The sequence below is a fragment of the Emydura macquarii genome, unplaced genomic scaffold (assembly GCF_026122565.2).
Source record: "Emydura macquarii macquarii isolate MOO-44397 ecotype Brisbane River unplaced genomic scaffold, CSIRO-AGI_Emac_v2 contig_1551, whole genome shotgun sequence".
Taxonomy (NCBI): Eukaryota; Metazoa; Chordata; order Testudines; family Chelidae; genus Emydura; species Emydura macquarii.
The window spans coordinates 12,221,114-12,239,710 of NW_027131688.1; the positions used below are offsets into that span (position 1 = coordinate 12,221,114).

General features: G+C 47.2%; 1 protein-coding gene across 1 annotated transcript in view; it reads left to right on the forward strand.

Annotated features, from left to right (window-relative positions):
* The first annotated feature begins 7,193 nt into the window (after positions 1–7,193).
* Positions 7,194–18,597, forward strand: part of DAAM1 (dishevelled associated activator of morphogenesis 1) — a 172,814-nt gene continuing 161,410 nt past the window's right edge. The window contains exon 1 of the mRNA XM_067554883.1: positions 7,194–7,281. The gene's annotated coding sequence lies outside the window, so the exon portion shown is untranslated. The remainder of the gene's footprint in view (positions 7,282–18,597) is intronic.

Consider the following 18,597-nt stretch of genomic DNA (forward strand, 5'->3'; position numbering starts at 1 on the left):
ACCACAGGTAGAGATGACAGACTGGAAGCACAAGGTAACATAGAGACAGTTCTGATTAACATAATCAGCAGAGGAACGCTCCAGATGGAGAAAGGAGCCAATCCTGACAACTGCAACAGCTGTGGAGTGAAAGACAATTGCTGAGGCTCTTAGGGCCTATGTTATTAATGGCTTGCTGTGCCATCATCATCAGCCAGCCTGTGCTTCATAGCTCATTACCACTCCCGAGTGATCCAGGCCACACCGGTTAAAGCTGTTTACATGAAGGAAGTAGGAAAAGGAATCATTCCGGATGCCACGTGTGATGGCCAGTAGAGGATTTCCATGCAGATCAAAAGGTTCTTTCAAATAACCTGGTGTCAACCCACCATTATGGAAAAGTGTGTGCTGTGATTCAATGACTAGAATGAGATTTCTGGTGGGAATTCTTAATTAAAAGCAGCATCTAGTCACAGTCTGATCACTAATTATTCCTGACATTTGTCCCTTCCTTGAGGACAACTTAAAAGAAAACAAAAATCTCTTGACTGCAATAAATATTCCTATGGGTCTGTTAATAACAGCAAGGCCTGGAGTCAGGAAATCATGGAAGCATATGTTTAACTCACATCCCTATACAATAAAATACTTAAATGTGTGCTTAACTTTATGCACGTATTTAAATCCAATTGAAATCAATGGAACGTCTCACATGCTTAAAGTTAAGCACTTGCTTAAGCGCTTTTGCTGAATCAGGGCCTCAGACTTTGGAAGTCCTAGGTACCGGAACAGAATCTCCACTAACATTCACAGCTAACACTCCAGAGCTAAATAGCGGCTTGAGAAGTACATGGTGTTTTCCAGCATCAAAAGGAAAACAGCAGCACTAGGCTTTGCGTCACCCTGCTCTCTCAGGTGCCAGTAGCTCATTTTGAATCCCATGGACAGATTGGGGTCATAGCTATTAATGATCACTCCAGTTTAGAGGGGGTTGTTTTCAAAGAAGGATTCACAAATCAGTTATTGAGCCAAACAATATATTATGAAAGCTTAGTGTAATTGGCGACTCACTGCTGGAACGCCTCCTTGTGACTCACCTGGGGATTAGTTCTTGACTGGTTTGACACCCCCTCCGTGAGCTGTTTGACCTCTGATCTCTCTCTCTGGACTCAAGTTACTCCCTCTTCATGGTTTGGCCTTCCACCCACATCACTGCAGGTTTTCCCTTTCTGGATATCAAAGTTCCACTGGACAAACCAAATCAGGCCATCTTCTAATCCACTGCCCCCACCATGCCACTTCCCCAGTGGCTGGTAGGGGCACATGGGCCCACGTACTACTCTGGGTTCCAGCCTATGAGCCTATGCCCAGCAACCACAGTCTGCTCCAGCTCCCAGGCCCTTTCTTCTCTATCATCTCCCCCAGGTTACCACTGGAACTTCCTCTGCTCCCTATATCTATTTCACACCCCCCCCCTCCCGGTTCTTGCCAGAGTCTGTATTCCCAGGCAGGATCCTTCATCTTACCACTCTGCTCTTGAGAGTGACTGCAGAATTCCTTCCTACCACCCCCTCTTACCACCAACCTCCTCTTTTTATGCCTGTTCAAGCACCTCCTCAGCTGGGCTTCATCAGCTGAGAGGCCTTATCTGACATGGCTCTCCTCCAGAAGCCGCCTGTCTGTTTTTACTTGCGTGGGGTAGACGCCCCATCACACCTGGGGTCAGAGAGACAGAACAAAACATATCTTCTCTGAACTTAAGGCCTGACCAATTCCAAAGGAAGCCAGTGGAAATCCTTCAATGAACTCCAGAGAAGCAGGAGAAGGTGCTTGACCTTAGCGAGGCAAGACATGTGGGATCTCGTTTAAAAGTGATCATTTTTGGGAGTTTGGCACAGGTCTGCAGCCTAGACCCATGCAAAGATTAAATAAAAGCTACTGCCATTTATCTGTTCAGTAGAGCAATTGGAAGCAGAGCAAGGATATACAACAATCCAAGCTGCTGACTTTTCTTGTCGAAAAGCAGCCCTAAACAATTGTAAAAAAAAAAGGTGACCGGTTCTGCATTCAATTACCGATTGCCTGAGCTGCGCAGTCTCTGACAGTGGCCTGTTAAATACTAATCGAAATGTCACTTCAGCAGACACATGAAAGTTATGTCCTAGGGATACTAACATTATTGATCTTACATGTGTCTAGCTCAGAAAACTTTTATTGGGTCTAGTGAGCACCCTACATCTCACTGTGAGACTTTTCTCCAGCAAAGAGTGGATCTAGTTAGGCACAAAATCAATAAATAATGTCACACTTAACCTTCACTTGGATTATTCCAGGTAGATAAATAAGGCGCGTCTATTCGCCCTTTCTCATAATGCAAGAACAAAGGGATGTGGTACACGTGGAGCAGTTAGGAATACTGATCTGTAATAATTTTATGCCTACTGTACGCGATCTGATCACTGAGCCAGTCGTATAGTTACATTGGGTTACTGGGCTCCCCTGTGTGAATGTATTGATTTAGTTTAATAGGGGGCAGTTGGAAGAACAAGGAGGAAGATGACACAGTAGCTCTAGATAGGCAGCCTCCCAGCAAAAACTTGGGGATGGGGGACAGCAGTTAAAAGACAATGGCCAACCTATTAGCAGTGAAGATGCTACTTCCAGGCTCCAGCCAAAGTTACAGGGCCGTTTTGCCAAGACGGAGAACCCAGAGATCAAAAGTACATTAAACAGTGAAAAAGACTCTCTGGAGAGAGGAAGGGGGAGCTGTTCCTGGTGGGAATAGACTGACAGGGACACAAAGACAGGTCCTGCAGGAGTGTCTGAAGGAGTTGGGGCGGTCCCAAGCTTCCTGGGCCTGGTAAGCCTTAGGGAAGACAGTCATGTGTATGGATTGTTTATTGTTTTTCACTTACATGCTTTGTTTTAAACGAACCTTTTCTTCGGCAGCCTGGTCACTGGATGCCCCTCATCATAGCTCCCAAGGAGCAGAATTGCAGGTACTGAACCAAAGTCAGGCCTGCTGAAGTACCCATGGTTTGTACCAGGATATTGCAGCCCAAGAGCCAGTCTGAGATGGCGAGATTTGCATGATTCCACCCTGAGAGAAGTGTTGGCTTGAGATGGGGTGTCTGCAAAGTGACCAGGAGGGGATCAGAGGTGCAGTTAGCCCAGTAACGATGACAGGAGACATTCCACAATTTAAAGAAGTCCTGTGTTTAAATTTGTTATCCACTGCTACTCAATGTCACTGGTGTTTGTGAATAGTCTTGGAAGAATATCTGGCTGCTTCTAAATTGAATATTAGACGATATGGGGTTGGGTTTTTTTTGGGGTGGGGTAGGGAGGGGAGGGGAGGGGTAAAAGGCTAGCTAAGGTATATAATTCACTTAAAATAGAAAAACTAAATTAAAAGACAACAAATTTAAACTCAACAAAGGGAAATACTTTCTCCCTTCAACACGCAGTTAGCCTGTGGAACTCATTGCCACACGATAACATTGAGGACAAGAGCTTCACAGGATTAAAAGAAGGACTGGACATTTATATAAATAATGAAAACTTCCAGAATTACAACTGTTAGGATTTTTTAATTAAAAAGTCATAAAAGGGATATAAACTCTCATGCTTTAAGACACATGCTGTGGCTTGAAAAAAAACTTCCTCTGTGGGCATATCATTCCAGGGGGTTTCTAGCACCTTATTCCAAAGCATCTGGTACTAGCTGGTCTTGGAAACAGGAGATTGGATTAGATGTGGGGTTCTCAAATTGGGGGTCAGGACTCCTCAAGGGGTCACGAGGTTACTATGGGAGGGTCGCGAGCTGTCAGAGGGAAATAATCACTTCCCTCGATCTGCTGGCAATGCTCCAACTAATGCAGCCCAATATGCTATTAGCCTTCTTGGCAGCAAAGGCGCACTGCTGACTCTTATCCAGCTTCTTATCCACTATAACCCCCAGGTCCTTTTCTGTGGAACTGCTGCCTAGCGAGTCGGTCCCCAGTCTGTAGCAGTGCCTGGGATTCTTCCATCCTAAGTGCAGGTCTCTGCACTTGTCCTTGTTGAACTTCATCAGATTTCTTTTGGCCCAATCCTCTAATTTGTCTAAGTCACTCTGTATCCTATCCCTACCCTCCAGGGTATCTACCACTCCCCCATCTTAGTGTCATCTGCAAACTTGCTGAGGGTGCAATCCATCCCATCATCTAGATCATTAATGAAGCTGTTGAACAAAACTGGTCCCAGGACTGACCCCTTGGGCACTCTGCTTGTCCGGCTGCCAACTAGACATCGAGCCATTGATCACTACCTGTTGAACCTGATGATCCAACCAGCTTTCTATCCACCTTATAGTCTATTCATCCAACCCATACTTCTCTAACTGGCTGACAAAAATGCTGTGGGAGACCATATCAAAAGTTTTGCTAAAGTCAAGGTATATCATGTCCATCATTTTCCCCGCATCCACAGAACCAGTCATCTCATCATAGAAGGCAATCAGGTTGGTCAGGCATGACTTGCCCTTGCTGAATCCATGCTGACTTTTTCTGATCATCTTCCTCTCCTTCAAAATGCTTCAAAATGGATTCCTTGAGGATCTGCTCCATGATTTTTCCAGGGACTGAGATGAGGCTGACTGGTCCGTAGTTCCCTGAATCCTCCTTCTTCCCTTTTTAAAAGATGGGCATTGAGGTTCTCAAAGATAATGGCCAATGGCTCTACAGTCACCTCAGCCAACTCCCTCAGCACCCTCGAGTGCATTGCATCCTGCCCCATGGACTTGTGTAGGTCCAATCTTTCTAAATAGTCCTTAACCTGTTCTTTCACCACTGAGGGCTGCTCACCTCCTCCCCTTCTAAGCTGCCCGGTGCAGCAGCCTGGGAGCTGACCCTGTGTGTGAAGACAGAGACAAAAAAAGCATTGAGTACTTCAGCTTTTTCCACATCATCTGTCACTAGGTTGCCTCCCCTATTCGGGTTTGTTTTAAACCTGCTGCCTATTAATTTCATTGGGTAACCCCTAGTTCTCCTGTTACGTGAAGGTGTAAAATATATTTCTTTATTCATTTTCTCTACACCAGTCAAGATTTTATAGACTGCTATCAGATCCCCCCTTAGTTATCTCTTTTCCAAGCTGAAAAATTCCCATCTTTTTAATCTCTCTTCAGACGGAAGCTGTTCCATACCCCTAATCATTTTTGTTGCCCTTCTCTGCACCTTTTCCAATTCCAATATATCATTTTTGAGGTGGGGTGACCAGATCTGCACACAGTATTCAAGATATGGGCATACCACAGGTTTATATAGAGGCATTATTATTATTATCTAGCCCTTTCCTAATGCTTCCTAATATTTTGATAGATTTTTTTTGACTGCTGCTGCACACTGAGTGGGTGTTTTCAGAGAACTATTCACGACTCCACAATCTCTTTCTTGAATGACAACAGCTAATTTAGACCCCATCATTTTGGATAACTGGGATAACGTTTTCCAATGTGCATTACTTTGCATTTATAACATATTTATAACATGATATCTACAAAGTACTACCAGCTGAGAGTGGCTAGGCGATGGGCTGAGATCTCCTGAGGTATGATAATAGGCTCATTTTATTGTTACCTTATCCTTTCTCTCCTTTCCATTTGTTCCATCTACTTTAATCATAACCTTAAACCCTCCCTGGTCCTGAAATCAGTGGCACTGCAGACATGCATAAAATTACATACGTGCATAAGTGTTTGCAGGATCAGAGCCCTAGAGTGTGAACTCTTTGGTGCAGTGACTCTCTGACTACATACTAGAATGGTGTCATGCACAATGAGGCAGTGTTCTTTGACAGGTGCTCCAGGTGCCACCGCAATACAAATAAATAATACTAAATTTAATGTCTTACCACATCTTGTGTGCTGGTTAAAAATGGCATTAGGATGCTGATCCCTTTGTTTTTATGTATTATTATTGTTTAATTATTTTGGCATATTATGGATATTATGCATCAATAAGGAATGCCATTTATGGAAACAAAACTGTGCATTTAAAAATGTGCAATCTGTCTCTCCAGCACCAGTATTACAAAAATGTTGGCATGGTCATTGTTAAAAACACATGGTGGTTTCAGCTTCTGAGAACGTTTTAATGTTGATTTTTAAAGGGGTCTGATGTTATTTGTGTGTTTTGGAGCGGGAGGATGAAGGGTTTAGGGGGAGAAATTTTTCGCCTCCTAAATTATGAAAGTTAAAAGGGATGCAAATTTCTTTGGCGCTTCCCTCAGTTAGAAGAGACAGAGGAGCCTGGCTGCAGGGGTACTGAACAAAGAATTGCTGCCTGTTATTACGGAGGCAGCTATTACAACAGCAGCTGACAGCTCTGTTCTGCCTCTCTGGCATGAGAAACTGCTGGGGCTGTAGATTTCACCATGTTATTTCTAGTGAATGACTCCGCTATTGTGGCTGATTAGCCTAGTGAACTGTGATCACCACGTTTTGATCTGTCCCTGAACTCAATTGTTTGCCAAGCCCTGGACAGGGAACTTTTCTGTATAAAGCTTTGTGCTGACTACCATGCGGTTTCAGGGTAGTCTCCCTCAGCACCTGCCAGAGGGAAGCAGCCTGCTGTCAGTGACAGCTGTGTTGGAAGACAGGGAGAGGTAAATAAAATAAGGGGCGAGTGTTGTGCCCCAAGAAGGCACAGCTGGGCCGTGGGAGGTGCACAGGAAGGAGGAATCAGGATTGGGGAGACTGAGCTAGGGCAACTCCCCTGTGCACAGCAAACTCTCCCCTAGGGTAGGTTTCTGCCAGGTAGCTGCCAATCCTCCAGGATTGTCCTGCCTGTCTCCAGGAATTAAAGATTAATCTTTCCTTAAAGATCATATCATTGGCTGAGACCTCCAGGAACAGGTCCATCCAACTCTGGCAACCCACATGACAAAGGCCAGCTGGGCTACACCAGCTGGCTCCATTCTCCCTTGCCAGCCACCTTCCCCTCTGCGATGCTGCGTGGGCCCGGGAGGGATTATAGGGAAAGCATAGGACTGCGGGGGGACTTGGGAAATGTAGTTCCATCTTGTGGGCGGCCGTGGGCAGGGCAAGGCGGCGCCACACTACAACTCCCAGCTGGCGCTGGGGCACCCTCCCTCCCCTCCCAGGAGGGCGCATGCGCGGTGCGGGCCGTATTATACCCTATCAGGCGGAGCGGCGATGATGTCACCTGTAGGCTGGGGCGAGCGGCAGGGGCGGGAGCTGGCGGAGCGGCGGCAGGGCGCTGCTGGAGGGAGCTGGCTGCCAAGGATGCCTGGGCTCTGCAGGTAAGGGCGGAAGGCGGCTCTGGCTCTCCCGGTCCCGCAGCGCACGGGGGCGGGCCGGCTGGTGCTGAGCCGGGCGGGCAGCCTCCAGCCCGGGGGAAAGTCGGTCCCTGTTGCAGCGGCCGCGCGGGTTTTTTGGGGGGACGGCTCCGGGTCAGGCGCTGCCGCCGCTGGACGCTGCCGGCCGGCGCGGAAAATGGCTGAGCCCGGCGGGGGTGAGCCCTGGCCAAACCTTCCCCCCCGCCCGCCCGCCCCTTCCCCGGCAGCCGAGTGTGTGTGTGTGTGTGTGTCTGTCTGTGTGTGTGTGTGTGTGTGTCTGTCTGTGCGCGGGGCGGGGACGGCCGGCTGCGGGAGGGACCCGGCTCCGCCGCCCGGGGCTGCCTGGGCGAGCAGCTGGGGCCAATCAACCCCCCGCGCTGCTCCGCGAGCCGGCGGCTGGCCCCGGAGCGGTGGCCGCTCGAGGTGCGGTGGTGCGGCGCCGCCGGCTGCACCTGGGGCTGGGGAGCGCCTTCAGGCGGGGCCGCCGGGCTCCACCGAGCGCGGGCGGGGTGGGGCGGCTCGGCTCCCGGCCGGGTGACAGGCGGCCGGAGCGGGCACGGCACGGGAGCGGTGCTGGCCGGCTGCCTCTCGCTAGGTCCCTCCTCCCCGCCCCCCTGCGGCGAGGCACCAGCGGCCCCCCCCCCGCCCGGCTCGGGTCGGTGGGGATGTGAGGTGAGATTGGGCGGGGGGAGCGGTTGGACGCGCCGCGCCGAGCTTCTGCAGCCAAGTGCCGGCGGCCCCGGGGGAATCTGGGGCTGGGCTGGGCGGAGAAGAGGCGGCGAGTCCGGTTTCCCCAGCGCCGGGTGCCACTGAAACTGCCGCCCCCTCCCCGGGCGCAGGGCGAGGGCCCCGGTTCCCGCCCCCGGGGGCTGGCTCTGGGGCAGCGTTGTCGCTAGGCGGCGGGGCAGGAGATCGGCAGCGAGCCGGGGGCGGGGCGGGGTTTGGGGCTGCTTTTGCTGGTGCTGAAGAGTTGTAGTAAAATCCGGAGCGATCTGGGCTGAAGGGGAGAGGGAGGGTGTCTGCAGGAGCGGCAGAGATGGGGGGGGGGTTAATTATGAACCTGGTTGCTATGGTTACTCCTGCCACTGGAGCCTCTAGTATTTCTTCTCTTCGTGTCACATCTGGGTTTTTTTCTTTTGCTGGTGGCTGGGGAGGGTGTGGCTAGTGGGTGTGGCCAGCTCCCTGCCCCTTAACCTAGGGGCCGTTTTTCCCCCGTGGGGGGCCACCCACCAGAAGACTGGGGGAAGAACAGCAGAGTCCTGGATCTGCCTTTTCCTCTTGGCACCTGTGTAAAGCAGCCTTGAAAGGCAGCTACCTGTTCTGGCTGTGGGGTGGTAGGGGCATAGCTTCAGGCTCAGGCAGCAACCCACTGGCTCAGGCGTCTCTCCTTGCCTCAACTGCTTGGGCATCTGTGGTCAGGTCCTCCCCCCACGCCCCTTTCTGCTGGCTGGGAATGGAAAATAATGAATGAGAATAAAAATGAACAGCTGGCAGAGGGGGAGAACAGGAGCAGAGGAGGATGGGAAGGGAAACTGAGCACAGTGAGTGGAGATAGAGGCCACCATGTACTCTGTTCACCCTATCAGTGGGTGGGAACCACTGGCCAAGCTGCATCTCTTCTTCTGTCTAGTTATCTGCTTTCCCTTGGTTGCATTCACTCCTTTGGGGTAGTGAAGATGCCGTGTCTACCTGTTCTCTAATGGCATCTGAACAGACATGTAGAGAACATGCACAATACCCCACAGGGTGTTTCTGTTTATCCTCTTGCTCTTCCTGCTGACACAATGCTTACTTATGACTTGTTGCAAGAGAAGGGTAAATTGTGGGCTTTAAAAATGATTTTTACAGACATGAGATCCAAAACTTGTTTTTCAAATAAGGTTTTCTAAGGTCCCCAGTTGTCTGGCTGGTGGTTGGGACAATTTTTAAGATACATATTGTTGCTAACAGTAATTGTCATTTATGGAGCATGAGAAAGAGTACCTGTTGCTCTGCAAAACATATTAAGAAGGTAACTTCCCCTTCTCTGAGGAATTAAGCACTGCAGTAGCATGAGATGGGGGGAATTACTGTACAGACTAAATATTACTTATTTGTACTACCATAACAACTAGGCACTCTGGTCATAGAGGAGGACCTTGTTGTGGTTGGCGCTGTACAAATAACAAAAAGATGATCCCACCCCAAGGGGCGTAACTAAGTTATGACACACCAGTGTTAGAGAGAGAATGGTCTTGTGGTTCATGGGTAACACTGGGGATCTGGGATCTTATGTAGATTTGCTCTGTGAATGGAGACAGTCACTCAAAGTCAAGCCACAGTTTTCATGAGTGCCCATTAATTTTGGGTGTTCCCATTTTTCAGCGACTAACTTGATGTTGAGGGCCTGATCTTGGTTGACTTTTTTTTGTGTTCTGTGCACTCACACCTCTTAAAAAAACAAACAAACAAATAAAAAAAACCAGACAGACAGAAGATCCATTGGTTCAAACAAGTCACAATCTCCCTTGTGTGGCTAGATACCAGACAGAGAGGAGAAAGGAGCGGTGTTGATATTGGGGTAATGACTCAGATGATTATAACTGGCCCTGAGTGCTTCAGATAATCAAAAGGGCAAAATTATAATGTTCTAACTTGCATCTCAAACCAGTCACAATCCACCCAGATGCCTCAGCTATCCTGTTCTGCCGATTTATTCCTGAGAGGTTAACTTCGATGTTGCATGCTAAATCTCTTGATACTGATTGTTCAACCTCTTTGTGAGCCATAAATATCTGTCTCCTTCCACTTTGTGTAAGTGAAATTTACAAACAAAAATTCTTCATACCAATGACTTTGAGCTAAGGGGATCAGTGAGCTGTCTTCCTGCAAACACTGAATTTGTCAGTTTTGTGAGGATTAAATTAGTCCTGCAATGTCAATCTGTCACCTGAGTTGGATCAAATTTGCTCCTCAAACCAGCAAACTGAACTGCGTCTGGTTTCTTATTTTTTTAAGTCAAACATCCACCTCCCATACTATTGTCTTGATTCATCAATTACAGAAGAATAGGAAAACCCCAAGTGTAATACAAAATATCCAGGTCTTGTGCCTACACTGAATATGTTCTTTTTGCAACTGTCTTATATTGGAACAAAATAGTAAAAGAAACGTGAAGCTTTTCGATTCATTTTGTAACCATGGCCTTGATCATCCATGGTGTGATTTCAGTGGCAGCCAAGGCACTCAGCCCTTCACAGTTTTGTGCCCTGCTTGCTACTGAGTTTGTGGGTGAAGTCAATCCCTTCCTTTGGTGGTACTGTAGGAAGTCCTTCAGATTCCATCAGCAAAACAGCATAAATCTAGTTTTAGGATCTGACTTACCCCCTGTGCTGGCCCCAGTGAAGTAAACAGGATGGGCAAGGTGGAAGGCAGTACAGCATTTGTTCTTTAATGCTTTTAAACTGAGTAAACCCAGTCTTGATCTGGGCTCTTTTTCCTGCCCTCTTGCTTCCAATGGGAAAGAGGGAATGTAGCCAGAAGATGCCTTCTTTCAAATCCCTCTGTGCTAACACTTCTTTGGCACTCTAGACAGCCCCTCCCTTAGACTATAGGAAGGTGGGAGGGTGGGAAGGAGAGAAGACAGTAAATCTGGCTGGGTTATGTTTATCTCTTTGCTTGTTTCCCTTCTGAGCTGTCATTGTTTCTTTTCACCTACCAGCTGATAGTCTCTCCTATTGAAAACACTCAGGAGGTGCAAAGATATTCAGTACACAGCTTCTTGCAAGTCTTGTTTACCTGCTGGTCAGGAGCATAACCCTCTCAGTCGAGGTTCTTCAAAGTGCCATCACTTCCTTGACTTGCTTGCAATTTACATGGGCTGTCCATCAGCTCTCAACTGTTCCCTGGTTTGAAACTGTTGAAAAAACCAGCATGAGCCTGGCAGCTGAAGGAAGGCTATGGAGTATCATAAGCAAAAGCTTAGGGGGAGGTTTGGAGGACAGGAGCAGAATGTGTGTAGTTGAACTTATCTTGTGTTCCCTGATAAATCTGCAACTCTCATCAGGCTTTTTAGTAGAAATACTTTTATCCCAAAGTTGGAAACCTTTGAATTTAATAAAGACTCCAAATATATTCTGTATTTTTTATGGGGACTGATGCAAATTAATATTAACTTTCTTTGAGGTTCCAGTTATAAAGGGTTGTTAATTCATAGATGTTCTTAATAAAAGGTTAGAGTTGTTTAACACCCCTTCTGTTGATGTGCATATAACCATCTATTACACAAACTCCTCATGCCTAACATGCTTATAACGTCTATAAATTTACTGAGTCCATTATGTTAAGGCTCCTTTCATAGTGTGGTTTTCTTTTTTTCTGGTATCCAAATATACACTTAAATTGTTAGCATTGGTCATGCCTATTTCTCTTAAGTGTTTAAAACATAAATTGTCAGTCTTCATATCTTTCAAAAGAGCTGACTTGCGGTGCCAGAATATGCTTTCCAGCAATGCTTCAAGTATTCGTGGATTTAATTCTTTTGTATGCTACCTGCAGATAAAGTCTAGGCTCCCAGCTGTCATCTCTAGTGATTTCCGAAGCCTGCTTGATAAGATTCCTGCAGGCTTCTTTCACAAACAAGGATTTTGTTGGACATTTGGGTTTCTTGCTTGACTTTCATAATTAAATATTTTAACTTTTCCAAAAGTTGAAACTGCCATCAGTTAGTGCCATGGTAAGCAGGGTGTGCTTTCTCTGCTGTCGTTGAATGTGACTTAATCAAAGCTATTAAGTATGCTGTTTAAAAATGCACTACATATTTTTTAAAAATTACACTTAACAATAAAAGGCAGATTTTTTTTTAATGCTAAAAAGCTTGCCTGGATCCATTTCCAAGGGCTGTTAGTTTCCTGCTTTAAAATTCAATTAATGTCCTTATTGAATTTTTTAAAGGTAACTTGTGTGGGGTTGCACTTCGCAACAAAAGAGTGGTGTGTTAAAAGAGGCATGATTTAATCATGGGACCGGAGATGAAGCTAGGAATGTTCAAAGTTTCCAGTTCTGATACTAATTCAGTCTAAGGCTTTGGACAAGTTGCTTAACCTTCCTGCTTTAGTTACCCTAAGTTATACAGATAAGGAATGTCTACACTAGGAAGGTAAGTCGACCTATATTAGGTCTATTTACAGCCACTGCAGTAATTACTGCAGTGGTTCATGTCCACACTACCCTCCTTGGGTCAGAGGCATGAGTCCTCATCAGGAGTGCTTCCATTATCCTAAGAGGGGCAGTGTGGGGAGCTCAGAGCCTGGTGCTCTCATGTCCGCTGGCAGCTCCCTGCCAGAGCCCAGCTGCCCAACTGGCTTCAGAGCCCGTCTGCCCCTCCCCCCATGGAGAAAGTGCTGGGGCTTTTCTCCTCCCTGTTCCCTGCTGGGAACTGGGGCAAGCCACCTGGGGCTTCTCCTTGAGGGACAAACAGGGTCCAGCTGTCCTGGCTTCTTGGTGCCCTATCCCTTCTGCTCCCTTTGTCACTTTCATGGCTGCCTGGCTCCCAGCGGGGAGCAGGTGGGGTTCGAAGCTGCCCAGGCTTCTTGCCCAGGCTCCTTGCCCCAGCTTCCAGCCGTGGGATGGGGGAGGATCCGAAGCAGCCCAGCTCTACAGTGGAGCCAGGGCCAGCTGGGCTCTAGCTGCCCAGCTTTCTTGTCAGTTTCACTGCTCCTGCTATGAAATTGAGAAGACCGCCAATGTAAGGGAGGCTGTGTCTACACAGACACTGGGTAGCCTAACTACACTGACATAAGCCTTATGCCTCTGGTGGAGGTGGAGTTATAACCTCGGTAAAGTAGGGCACTGACATCAGTGGGAGGAAGGCTGTCCTGTAGACACTGACATAATTAGGTCAACATAAGATGCCTTATGTCAACCTAATTGTGTAGTGTAGACCAGCCCTTAGATAACAGTAGTTGCCTGGGGAGGGAGGGGGGAAATGTGAGGGTTAACTAGGAAATATTTGTTAAGCATGTGAGCATTAGCTTGATGTTAAACAATTGCATTAGTCCCTCCTCCAGTTGCTCTATCTCTAACATTCCATTTAATGCAAGAAGTCCTACTGAGCAGATTGCAAAAGGATTGGGCTTGATTTGTTCTCCCGCCCCTCCTTGGTATGTGAGGCTGAAGTTACCATAGCACACACTTTGCTAACAAGGGAAAGCTAGCCTGGGAGGAAGGAGGGGAGGCAGCTCACCTTCGGCTAAGGGCAAGTGGTACTATTATTTGTATTACCATACAAATGTCTAAGAGCCCCAGTCATGGCTTAAACCCCCGTGTGCGAGGCACTGTACGAAGAGAACAAAAAGACAGTTCACCATCCTAACGAGCTTCCAACTGAAGTATAAAACGAGACCGCAGATGTGTGCAGACAGATTGACAGGAGAGTACAAGGAAACAATGAGACAATATTGGTGAGCGTGATAGGCTTTTGCACCAGTGGCATAACAGTTGTCAAGTTCTTTTTTTTTTGGTAGCCATCACAGCAAAGAAGAGTGTGGAGGAGGGTTTTTGAAGGAGCAAGAGGAGGTAGTTTTCAGGGTGTTTATGGGGAGCTCTGCCCAAGCACGAGGGGCAGCGTGGCAGAAAGGTGGTTGTTTGAAAATGTAGCAAGGGGGCGATGGTGACTAGCATCATGAGCCAATCTGAGGCAGGAGTTGACATTTTGATAGTCAATGAGGGACCACAGCTTGGGAAGGGCTTTGAAAATGAATACTGTCAGTTTGTCTGATGTGACAGAGAGAACGCCTGGATCTGTGCTGTGGAAGAGGGAAGGGAAGGCAAGTTGCAGGGAGGGGGAAGATAAGGTTGTCTCCTGTCAGTTTTCACTTGGAAGAAATTGAGAGCCTGTGCAGAGAGACTGGTGGAGGCGGGAGGAAGGGAGGGTTTGAGGAATGAAGGAAGCTGGGGAAAAGCGTTCGGATTTGTGGATGTGGGATTCAGTAACATTGAAGAGAGAGCTGTTTAGCGAGGAAGATGGTAGCACTGGGACGAGAAAATGAATGTGTAATGGAGGAAGTTAGCCTAGTGAGACGATTTCCGTCAGAGATGCTATGCAGAGCAAGGGTAGGAATGGAAGAAGTGGGCGTTGAGGGTGAACTAGGGTTGAGGGTTGGCAGGGTGGACCTTGTGGTGGAAGAGAGGGACAAAAGAGTCCAGGGTGGAGCAGGAGTGAAGCATGGAGAGAATCAACAACCATATCGGCAGGAGAGGGCTGAGAGCAGACAAAAAGTCATCAGTGCTGATGGACTGGAAGTCATAGAACAGTCAAGGGACAGGATGTGTTTGATGTGGGGGTGATGCAGAAAGAGAGACCAGTGATGGTCGGGGAGGAGAAGTGAAGCAAGAGAGAGATCAGTGCTTGGGGAGATTATGAGGAGAGAGCCAGGAGTCTAAATCAGACAGGAAGGCTGGTGGAGAGGAGTTGTGTGAACAGTAGATGACAGCTACATTTGTCTTGTTGCCCTCTCCTAGGGTTTAGCCAGTCACTGATGCCAACTCCCGATTTTATTGTGGTCTAGTAATTATTTTTCTAAGCTCCGGGTCCTGGAACCCTGTGATTGTGAGAATTTCAGCTTTTCCTTAATTTTTTTTTTTAAAGCTTCTAGCCCTCATGGCTACAGAGAAAAGCCTGAGTAAAGAATGTAATGCCCTGTAAGCACTCAGCAACCTGAAGGCAAATAAAAAGAACCCTAAATGTATTAGTGGTTGTCTTAAAATCCATGAGATTTTAACCATCACAGTTTTTTGGAATACTTGGAGTTGACAGTGCTGGGCTACAGACTTCAGTCAGGGTTTGATAAGAGGTCGCTTGCAGACACTGCATTTGAGTGGGGGGAGGGAGGAGATGCACCTAATGGATGCAGCATTTCAGTCTCTTGGCCATGCCTGCTCCAAGTGCAGCACTTCCTTTTGGACTATCCAGCGGGGGGGAGGGGCTGTGGTGACTGTTGCACCTGGCTGCATGGAGGCCATTTTTCTCATCTGGAAGAGAATAGGGGCAACAACACAGTCATGTGTAGATTTCCTTAATAAGCGTTTGTGTATGCTGGGTTTGCGTACAATGGCATTCAAAAACGTTCACCAGCTTCTCTTGGAAACCTCCCCTGTATTAGCTAGCTGAAAGCATTCTTTGGAACTGTCGCTATGCAATCTTCTTAACTGAGGGTGGATGGGACACAGTCTGTTCCCCCTAGACATGAAATCGGTCGTTGGGGGCACAAGCTCATCCATTAGAAAAACACACACTAGTAAGCAGTTTTTGCACTTCCAGGCTGTTAATGCTTGGCAACAGATGTATGGTATCTTGAAAGAAGAACAGCACTTGGAAATGCAAGAGTCTATTTTAAACACGAAGCAGTGGAAGATTTCAGGGTATTGAAACGTTGGAGACTTTAAGACCGGAAGGGATCGTTATAATCAATTAGCCTGACCTCCTGTATAAAACAGGCCAAACAATTTTGCCCAGTAATCCCTGCGTCAAGATCATATCTTGTGGTGGAGCTAACGTTCATCATTCAGAAAGGCGCATCCAGTCTTGATGTAAAGATTTCAAGTGATGGTAAACCCACTTACATCCCTTGGTAAGTTGTTCCATTGATGAATTACCCAGCTATTCAAGTGGCAAGTCATTAATCTCTAGCTCGAATTTATCTGCCTTTGGTTTCTAGCTACTGGGTCTTGTTATGCCTTTGTATGTTAAAATAAGGAACCCTCAGTTGTTGGAAATCTCCCACTTATAATGATCAAGTCACCTCTTAACCTTTTTGATAAGCTAAATAGATTGAACAGTCCAAGGCTCACTGTGAGGAGATATTCCAGACCTCAATTCACTTTTGTAGCTCTTTCCTGAACCCTTTCTGATTTTTTTTTTCCTCCCAATGTCTTTACAAGCCACAGCAGTGCATTACCTCTTGGTGGGTATGGGTGCTCTCCTCGCTTGGCTAAAGCCAGTCATTACAGGCCCTTCTGAACGGCCTTCTTGGAAGAAATGGCATCTTCCTTCTTGAAATATTTGTCAGCATATCTACTTCACCGAGAGCTCTTAAAATAATGGCAGAATTCCACCCCAGGGGAAACTGAGCTCCAGTGCATGATCAGGGCCTTACAAATTATTCAAGCGTAATTTGCCTTGTCAAGCAAGTGGCTTCATGTCTGTCTTATCAAAAGGAATGTAAAAGACAGTATTTAACTATGCATGTCTAGCTACATGATGATTAGCTAAATCATGTCTTCCATGTTTGCCCTGTTTAATGGGCTTAAATTCAAGCTTATTGGCCCAAGTAGTTCCTTGCCTCATGCAGGAGGTTTGGGGCTAATCTGTGATATCGCAGATAAGTGTGTCTCTTTACAATGAAATATGTTATGTGATGTCTAACCTCTGGCATTCATTGAAGTCGATGACCATATGTCCACCGGCTTAAATGGGAAGAAGATTGAGCGCGATGTCTCTCGCTGATCGTAGTGTGACAGCCTTATTTTTCATTGGAGCATATCTTCAGCATCTGTGCCCATTGATATAACTCTAGCTAGATACTGCCCCTGCCTGCCAGTATTTGGAAGCTATGAAGACGGACACTTAAGGTGAACAGGAGAAATGGGGACAACTCTTCTAATATCTGCTGGAACCCTCTTGCACCACTCCCTTCCCCACTGCAGAGGTAGCAGGGAAAAAGACATGACCAGGACTTTGTGCCACGCTGACTTTCGTCTGCGGTTTTGTCTCTTTAGCATTGTGTATAGTAGACAACGCCCTGCCTTGTGCCTAGATCGGTGGGGTACAGAGGAAAGCTTTGATTGACCTTGTTACCACATCCCAGTGTTGTGCTCTCTGTAGATTAGCCGTACCCCTCCCTGGATCTGGCCTGTATTTCCCAACAGAAGAGGTGTCTGCGGTTTCCACTGAGCTCTCTGCCAAGATTGAATGGACGGGACAAAAATCTTATTACCTGGCATCTTCTTAAACTCAGCAGAACTTCCTAAGATATATCAGGGTTTTACACAAGGAGCTGCTGATGCTTATTATAGAATACCACAAAAACATCATAAGGTATGTCTACACTGCAGTTAGGACCCACCAGCTGACTTGGGCTTGCAGGGCCTGGGCTAAAGGACTGTTTAGTTGTGGTGTAGACATTCAGGCCCTGGCTGCAGCCCGAGCTCTGGGACCCTCTGACGTCATGAAGTCCTAGAGTTCAGCCCAAGCCCTAGTGTCTATGCTCCAATTAAACAGCCCCTTAGCCTGTGCCCCAATATACTGAGTCAGCTGGCACAGGCCAGCCACAGGTGTCTAATTGCGGTGTTGACAGATCCATGTTTTGCCTCTCTTCTATACTCAGCTGGTTGTTTTGTGTGTCTGCCTGTTCCTCATGCAAATGTGGCCTGCCATAAACAGGCTCTTCTGAGTTTATTTCTTTCTGCTGCTTATTTATCACCTGCCATTTACATTTGGCAGTGACAACATAATCATCTGCATAGCAGCTGATTGGAGAGTCATAAAGCGGAGACTATGGCTCGAGGTGGGGAATAAACCGCAGCAGGAGGAAGGCAGGTGAAAATAAGGCATACCAAACTGCTTATACTGTAGGATGGCTTTCAGCGTTTCCGATCATACATCATCTGTCAGCCTTTATTATTATGCGATGTTTGGACAGCATGCCGAAGGCTATAGAGGGCAGAGCTGCTTTAATGGTATCCCTTCAAAGTTCCCCCCTCAGGGAGTGACTTGCTCCTCTAGGGCAGTAATGGAGGATGTCGGGCAAAGCCAACCCTTAGCCTGAGCAGTTCGTAGCCTTCAAATGTGGGTCCTGGGAAACAAGGAAAGCTCAGGCTCTTTCCCGCACAAGAACGGAAATAGAAATGCAAATGTTTGAGGTATGCAAAACTCTTCTGCCTTATGGCTCTAGTCTCTGCAAATGCCAGAGGGGATCGAGATTGGGCTCATTTTGCTATTTTTAGGAGGAAGAGCTATAGAGGCACATCCTGGCCCTGCTAAAGCTGCCCGTAATGGGAAGATGAGGACTATCCTTGACATGGAAGCATGAATTGCCATGGAAATGGAGTCCATGAGAAAGTCAGAGTGAAAATTGCTGTAGGAGTTATAAATTGCTTAGCTAGCTCTGGGCCGGACACTCAGCGGCATGTTGCGTAAATGTGGGGCTGATATCAGAAGCCCAGAGCATTCTGTGCTTGTTGATCTTCTGATGTAATGGCCACCAGATTGGCCATTACAAATTGGCATAAATTTGAGCGGCC